Genomic DNA, 8,225 nt, shown 5'->3' on the forward strand with positions numbered 1-8,225 from the left:
AAATTAATTAGAAAAAACGAATTTTATATTTGAAAAACTTTCTTTTGCAAATTTTTATAAGAAAAAATAATAAAAAATTAGTAATTTCTATATTAAAAATTTTTATAAAATGAGAAATTGTAATGTACGGAAACATAAAAAGGATAACTTTCCCTTTAATAAAATAGTAAATTAAATGTAAATTAGTAATTTTTCTATTAAAATAATAAAAAACTATAATTTCTATATTACACAAAATTATAAAATGATAAATTTTCATTTTAAATAGATAATTCCTATTAAAAAAATTAATAAATTTAAGTATTTGTAACATGTATACTATGGAATTTTTGTCGTATATCAAATCAAATTCAAATATATCGAATCGAATTCAAATTCGTATTCGAATTCGAACTTGGTAACTATGTTCAAGACTATATAAAAATTTGATAGGATAAAAATTCGATAGGAGGAATATTTGTCCTACAAAATCACGTCTCTCCAAGTAGATTGATTTGACCAAACTTTCATAAAGTTCTCTCCAAGTAGATTGATTTGCCCAAACTTTCGTGATGTTAGGGATAAATATTCTCTTTCGTTGCCCATGAATGTCAATAAATACAACGATATGTGAGTCAGACCAAACTAGTGGACAAAGAGACCAGAGTTTATGAATTAGGTTTGCCCAGTCAACTTTGTATATAGACTAATGGTCTCACAGCTGCTCAGTAGTTTACCTTTGTCTCAACCGTTTCTCTACCTGCTATTCAGGATATCACAAGCAGATTAGAAAGCTCGTCTAGATCATGGGGGAAGATCGTCCGCCGTGTTTTTCTTCCTTCAATTACTCTAACTATACGATTTCAAAACGTCTTCGTTGGTGGAATTTGTAAGGTGTTATTTTTTATATTTGCGTCAAATACTGACTACTTCACTGAGATTCCATTTGCTTAGTGTAGGAAGGAATTGTTGATATGCTTTGTGGGGTTCATGTTTATCCATTCCTTCCTCTTCACACTAGTGAAATATTTTCTTATGGGGAAGGATCTCATCTTAGTTGTGACATCACTCCACGCAATTCCAAAAATCTCAACAAAATTCACATGCAAACACTGAGTTTTATAATGTGTTATGTAAACATCACGGCCAAAATATTCTCTATATTTTTCGGATAATATAGAAATAAATGCTATAATATGGAAACCAAAGCGCCTCGAATGGAACTAATAACAATTCTTATTGAAGCCAGTCATCATTTCAAGCGAATGCGAATGGAACTAACCATTCTTATTGAAGCCAGTCATCATTTCAAGCTTTTTCATCGGTAAGCTCCAAAGTAATGTCTCGAAAACAAAATAGATCCTATTATACATCTTTATCAATTAAGAAAATAAACCCACATGAAATGACAAATAAAAAGCACATGGAAATAGATAAAACTCTTCTTAGATAGAAAGAATCCAATGCTCAAATGCTTGACACTAAAAGTAATGTGAAGAAAAATGTTTCAACAACCTTTAGAGTGTTATTAGTCCCTGCCATCTGGCAATGGCCAGGGACTATAGTAATCGGTTGTGCTGATGTTAACATTAATTCAGCTGTTTATTAGTCCGCCTAATCACGCCATAACCAAAGTTTTCGGACGACTACCGATTTGCTTTCCAAAGTTTCTCAACATGGATTTATTTTTCTTCTTATTTGGCCTCTTCCCGAGGCGGAAGAGGCTAGACTATATGTTAATTTGGTTTTAGCCTGTTCATTTTTTAAAAATGCTTTTAACTTACATAACTAATGTTAACATTAGTTTGAAACATGAAATGTTTGAGATTGGCAGGTAGTTACAAGTAACATATCATAAGTTCATTAGCAATCGCAGGTAATTACAAGTGTGTATTACAAGTGTGTTTGCATGTGTTACAGGTGGATGATGCAGAACTAACAAAGGTTCATTAGCAATCGCAGGTAATTACAAGTGTGTATTACAAGTGTGTTTGCATGTGTTACAGGTGGATGATGCAGAACTAACAAAGGTTCCTCCTTCGTTTGCGCAGCTGTGCTTTGCTTTATATTCATTGTAGCTTCTATGCTGAGCTTGTATTCTTCATCCCCTCTGTGAAGCTATGCTGAGCTTGTATTCTTCATCCCCTCTTTCGTCTTCCACCTGCTCTTTTGTGCGTCTGGAGCTTTCGTTCTGTAAACAAGGTATGCCCTTTTCCAAATCAGAAACTCATTGTGCGTCTGGAGCTTTCGTTCTGTAAACAAGGTATGCCCTTTTCCAAATCTTTCGTTCTGTAAACAAGGTATGCCCTTTTCCAAATCAGAAACTCATATTTCCTTTTTTTGGATCATGATATTCTTCATTTCAAATGATATTCTTTGTTTCAGACGCTGATTTATATATGGAAAAAAATTCTAATTAAGACTTCATAATACGATTTATGAAGAAATATCGTTACTGCTACTTTCTATTCCAAATGATATTTTTTGTTTCAGAAGCTGATTTATATATGAAAAAATTCTAATTAAGACTTCATAATACGATTTACAGAATTCAGAGACTCAGCAGCCTAATAACTTTGCTTATTAAAAAATCAGGAAATATAAACTTGGGAAAGTACTGGTGCTTGCTAGCAAGTGTGATTGGCCTTCTACCAACCCACAATGCAAAGTAAACTCTGCGACTTAGGAAGCTCATAACCTGGCTTATTGAAAAACTCAGGGAACACAAACTCGCCAAAGTAGTGATCATTGTCTGCAAGTGGAATAGATCTACTACAAACCCAAAATGCAGAGTCACCTCCTAGATTCAGCAAGCTCATAACTGGGCATATTAAAAAAAATTAGGGAACATAAACTCAGAAAAATCAGGGAATAAAACAGTGTTCAGCAAAGTGCTGGCAAGTGTATGTAAAAGTAAAGTAGGTGCATAGTCCAGGCTCATTTAATCCCAGTTTTGTGCTAGTCCCACATAATTATACATTCACAAAAAGAAGTAAGAATTCGATTATTACCAGGGATGCCTCAGATCTTGTCCGCACGGATACGATTCTTTTGGACATCGTGGCCGTTTCCTCCCCGGAGCCATTGCTGACAGCCTTATCAGGTTTCTCTTTCTGTGACTCCTTCATCGACCAATTAATCATCCCATTCTGAAACTGATCCGACCGCATGCGATTTATCTCCTCTTATTTGAAGGCAGCTGCTGATCACCCATAAATCTAATGTTCTTCCCATCTTTTTCCCGAGCTCGTTCATGAGAATAAGAAGGCTGCTGGGAAACTGCACGGATGGAGTCGGTATTAATAGATCTTGGAGATAATATTCTGAAATTGAAATTGTCTTCAGTGCGATTTTCTGGGCTGAATATCTACAAGACCAGAAGGAAAAAGCATTTAGAACGAACAATTTTGTGAATAAACCCATATTGATCTCAATGCCTTAAGGTGCCTATACAGTGCTATCGTGCCTTCCCAATTGCATATAATCAGATTAAATATTTTCAATCGTTTTCTAAAAAACATATTTTAAGTATTATTTATTTTGAAGTTTCTGGACAGCAACGTGCCCCGCCGTACATCCCTGCGAACTTTCTCGGCACAAACGTGCCCCCGTCCATCCTTCCACCTGTCCCTTCCTGCACATCCACCGTCCACCTGTCCTCCCTCTCATCCGACGGTCTCCACTCCCCTGTGTCGGTTGACCTCCCCACACCTTCCGCCATTTGCGAACAAAGCAACTCGTCCACCAGAGGGACGGGGTCTCCAATGCAGAAGACACCTGACACGGCCTGTCAATTGCAAGCCCTTGATACACCCAGGGATGGAACGACAGACATATAACAAAGCATATATATAAACCAATACAATGCAGAGGCATAAACTACTGACTACTCAATTTACTTGACACATTGCTTTAACTGCATACTATTCAACATAAGTGCACGAACCTTATAATTTAGTGAGCACGAACTAACATATGCCATATAATTCAACTTCAACATTTTGCATTCCCTTCAATACAGCGCACAAACCAGAAGATTGCTTCAACGTTTTGTATTCCATTCAATACAATGTACGAATTGTGCATATGCTTCAGTTACAGCGTGCAGTATCACCAACGAGGTTCCGGTCAAGGATTCTGACTCTTAATAGTGGAAGCCATGCAAAATTATCTCTGTGAATTATCCCAAGTATTATTTGATAAATTTGGACTATTGAAAGCAATGGACATGTGCACAATTATTTGACTACAACCAATCTTGAATTCCAAACTTTCAAAGGATCAATCAATGGTTGCATAGTTGGACGGATTTTTGACAAATTCAGTCAAAAAGGGAAGAGAATGAAACAAATAGCATTCCGAGAATCGAACTCGGGACCTCTACTTTGTCTGTCTCGGTATGCAGTGAAGAAATTTTTTTACTGTTAGAGCTTTTAAAAACGAATAAAGACAATTTACCTCTGTTGTTCATCACGAATTTATTGCAGCGACAACCATTACCGAATTTAAGCTCAATTCAACAACCTCTGCAACACATTCTTCTATATCTTATTAAAAACAACCTCTGCAACACATTCTTCCATATCTCATTCAAAACATTGATTTCCAGAAATATAACTGAATTTTGCAAAGCAAGTGACTTTGAATACATGCAAAATCTAAATGGCGAGGATTTGCAAGTACTTCGGTATCTTGTTAACTTCGAATTCCACGGCTTCGCCATTGAGCAGATAGAGCTCGTTTTGCAACAACTCTAGTATTTGACAGTGAAGGCGATAATGGCAATGCTTACAGATTGGGTTGCTTATAGCGAAGGCCATAATAACAATGGTTACAGCGAAGGCGATAATGGCAATGCCACAGACAACTCGTTAGTTTTGCTGAAGCCGATACCTGGGCATAGTGATGACCGAGTTAAAGCGAATTTGACATGTTACATTAACCATGCATGCAGCCAATGGTTTATGTGCACGGTGTTATGCTCTGGAAAAACATGCGCCCAATGAATTATCTGCATGTCGCCTCGTCGTGAAAGTTACACCTCACGCGAAGCGTAGTTTCATCGGCCCGTGAAAACCTATTGCTGTGCCTGGCTGTTTATTCTTCTCAGCTCTTGTTATTGGTAGGCATGTAATAAACCGTGTCTTCGATTATGCTCTATCATGATTTTAATTAACTTTATAAAATATAATAAAGTGTACGTTTGGCAATGAAACCCGCTGCCCAGCCGACCTTGTAAGCAGCCAGTCCATAGATTATACCATAGTACATACATTATATGTAAAATATTATTTGATTTGATTTTCAACGAGTATAACAATGGAATTCACATAAATAACCAATATTTACTTACCCTTTTGGTTTTTTAATATACTAACTATGAATAAACGGATATGTGTTTATTTCTGATGGCCAGCCCTGCTCATTCGGAATAAACTGATATGTGTTTATTTCTGATGGCCAGCCCTGCTCAGACTTACAGAGGTGGAGTTAGAAGACTGATAGGTGGAGTTAGAAGACTGATTCCCTGCGATCATTGACGAGAGGATTTTGAACGGGTATAACTGAAATTGCTTCTGCTAGTGCGGGTGATGCTTGCTTCAACTTAGTTTCAACTGAATCCGCTACTGAAACAAAGACTTCATATAATAATGGCAATAAGGTGATGCCTCTCCTGCATCTGCCTGTGTCTTTGCTACCGTTGCCTTCGCAGGTTATGTATTTGGATCTTGAACAACATCTGCGCGTTTGATTCATTAATGCTTGAACGATTATTAAGTAGTCACGAACTGGAACTCAAGGATTATTAAGTAGTCACGAACTGGAACTCAAGTATCTAAAGAAACTGTCTATCAGCTAAAGCGAGGATAAGTATAGATTAAGAATATAGGAGTGAAGAAGGCGGGTTTGTAGACCCCACTGGATCTGTTGCTGGTTCTCTAGTAGCTGTTCGATCCAGACCCATAACCTGAAAGCTAGAAAGCCAGCCAGCTACATAGCATAAGGGATAGGTAGCATAAGTACCATAACACCTTCAAACCTCATGACACACACCACCATATTGAAGCTACCAACTTCAAGCAGAATTACATTGAATCATTGGAACATCCAAAACACATATTGACGCCACTAATATAAAAGAATCAACAGGTAAGATATTTAGAGATTAACATTATATGCAAGCGCCTTCAAACTTCATCATACATACACAGTTGATGCTACAAACTTAAGCAGAATTTACCTCGTATCAATGCAACACCCAAAACAAATAAAGAACAATAATATATCATTCAAAAATTCAGCTCATTCAGAACTGTACGCTATGCTTATGCTTATTAGGCACCCTTATTGGCCATGGCCGATGAAAAGTCTGTATCGACTGATAAAACTATATCCGTGGAATTCTAATTCTTTTAAATAAATGTTCTAATAAGATTCCTTAACCACACAGAAATTAATGCCACATCTAGAAGAGTGCAGGATGAGCATTGCAAGCTTGAGATGTTAGAGAGTGATTCTATGTACAAGCACCTTCAAACACCACGATACATACAGCACCATATTGAAGCTACCAACTTCAAGCAGAATTACATTGCATTAATTGAACATCCGAACCCAACAAAGAGAATTGCATTCAGAACTGTTTAAAAATTCCTGATCCAAGCAGTCGAAACTGATAAGGTGTACTTGTGTTTAAGTTGCAAGAAAATAGATATCGGTGAGCACTGAATATTTTTTAAAGATAAAACCTTGATTTGAAGAAGCCATTTATCAGATCTGTACTACACAAGATAAAACCTTCGCTATAAATGATCACATTTAAAAGTAATTTCTACAATCTAAAGTGACCATTTGTGAGAATGCTAGTCTATTAAAACCATAGTGTGAAGAAACAAATTATGGACCATAAAGAGGGGTGCAAAATGAAGGGTGTTGAACTCAGTGCCCTGGGGGACAATGGTCGCATCCTTCTACTTGATGGACATTGTTTTTAGTGCGAAGTCTACGGCTCAAAAAAGATTTTAACAAACCAATATATAATAAAATAAAACTAAATCCCAACATCAAAAGGCAACACAAGAAATATAAATTACACACCAACATCCAAAAGGCAATTGATTTTAAATAACCACCAAATATGATATAATAGAACAAAACAAATATTAATCAAATCTCCACCTGCTATTGCTCATTCAGCAAAGTCTTGAAAGCCCACTCGAACACTATCTCGACGCAAACTTTATCATATTGCCTATCACAATGATGTATCAATGCATGAAACGGTCACTGATACATGTGTTTTATAAAAAAGCCTCAACACAGCCACGTATCTCTCATGCGAAGAGCGCTAATCTACATGCATATCAAATGCCTTCTTCCGAATCTGGGGTGCATGCATACCCAATGTCCACTATGGTGTGTTGTGCAGTCATGGCGCTGGTCGTTTCTTATTCGTCTTCCCGTCAATGGGTATGCATTTTAGCTCTGGCATTGCTGTTCTGGCAGTGTGCGGGGGATAATGGCAGACTCACGCAAGCAGAAGCCGATAGAATTGTTAATCTTCCTGGGCAGCCGCCAGTGGATTTCGCTCATTATGCGGGATATGTGACTGTCAACAAAGAGAGCCCTGCGCATTTGTCATCATATTATCTGCAGGTCAGTAAACTGCTAACTGCATACCTGTTCAATTAATAGAATTGCTTTCTGGTTTAACATTAGAATCCCTGCACAGCAGCAAGTCCCTATGCAGCATTCATATCATTCCTGTATAATTTTTAAAACACTATGCAACAGCAATAACATCCTTTGCATTCTGAACATGAATCCTAGGCATAGACGGTTGGGGCATAGGAAATTTAAGGCAAAAGAAATTTTTAATATCCATATAGAAAGGCATGAACCCTAATAATTTTGTAGAATCGAAAAATAGCCAGCCCCAGCATGTCCTCAGGCTCCGCGCACCGTCTTTAGGTAAGTAATAAGTTAGAGTGTTATTTATTATTAGAAATCAAGACAAATTATAGTTATAAGGACAAATCATATCACAAGGTTTATGACAAGTCATTATTTCACACTAAACGAAATATGATTTTGGATGAATTTTTCTATTAAGGGGGAGATATAAATATGATTTTCAATGAATTTCTTTATTAAGAGAGAGACATGGAGTAAGGAAGAAAAATAGGTTATTCTAGATTATATTATTATTAGTTGTTTGTTGTACTGTGTTAAAATTATGTTGTTCT

General features: G+C 36.7%; 1 long non-coding RNA gene across 1 annotated transcript; it reads right to left on the bottom strand.

The window, feature by feature from the left end:
- Positions 1–7,491: 7,491 nt before the first annotated feature.
- LOC149158515 (uncharacterized) lies at positions 7,492–7,705 on the bottom strand. Its single transcript, XR_016261684.1, has 2 exons — positions 7,660–7,705; positions 7,492–7,606 (listed from the first exon to the last, which is right to left on the bottom strand). It is a non-coding gene; the product is annotated as an uncharacterized LOC149158515 (long non-coding RNA).
- Positions 7,706–8,225: the final 520 nt, after the last annotated feature.

Source organism: Pinus tabuliformis, chromosome 5_2 (genome assembly GCF_031772625.1).
Source record: "Pinus tabuliformis cultivar Carrire ecotype Pingquan chromosome 5_2, CPIR1, whole genome shotgun sequence".
NCBI lineage: Eukaryota > Viridiplantae > Streptophyta > Pinopsida > Pinales > Pinaceae > Pinus > Pinus tabuliformis.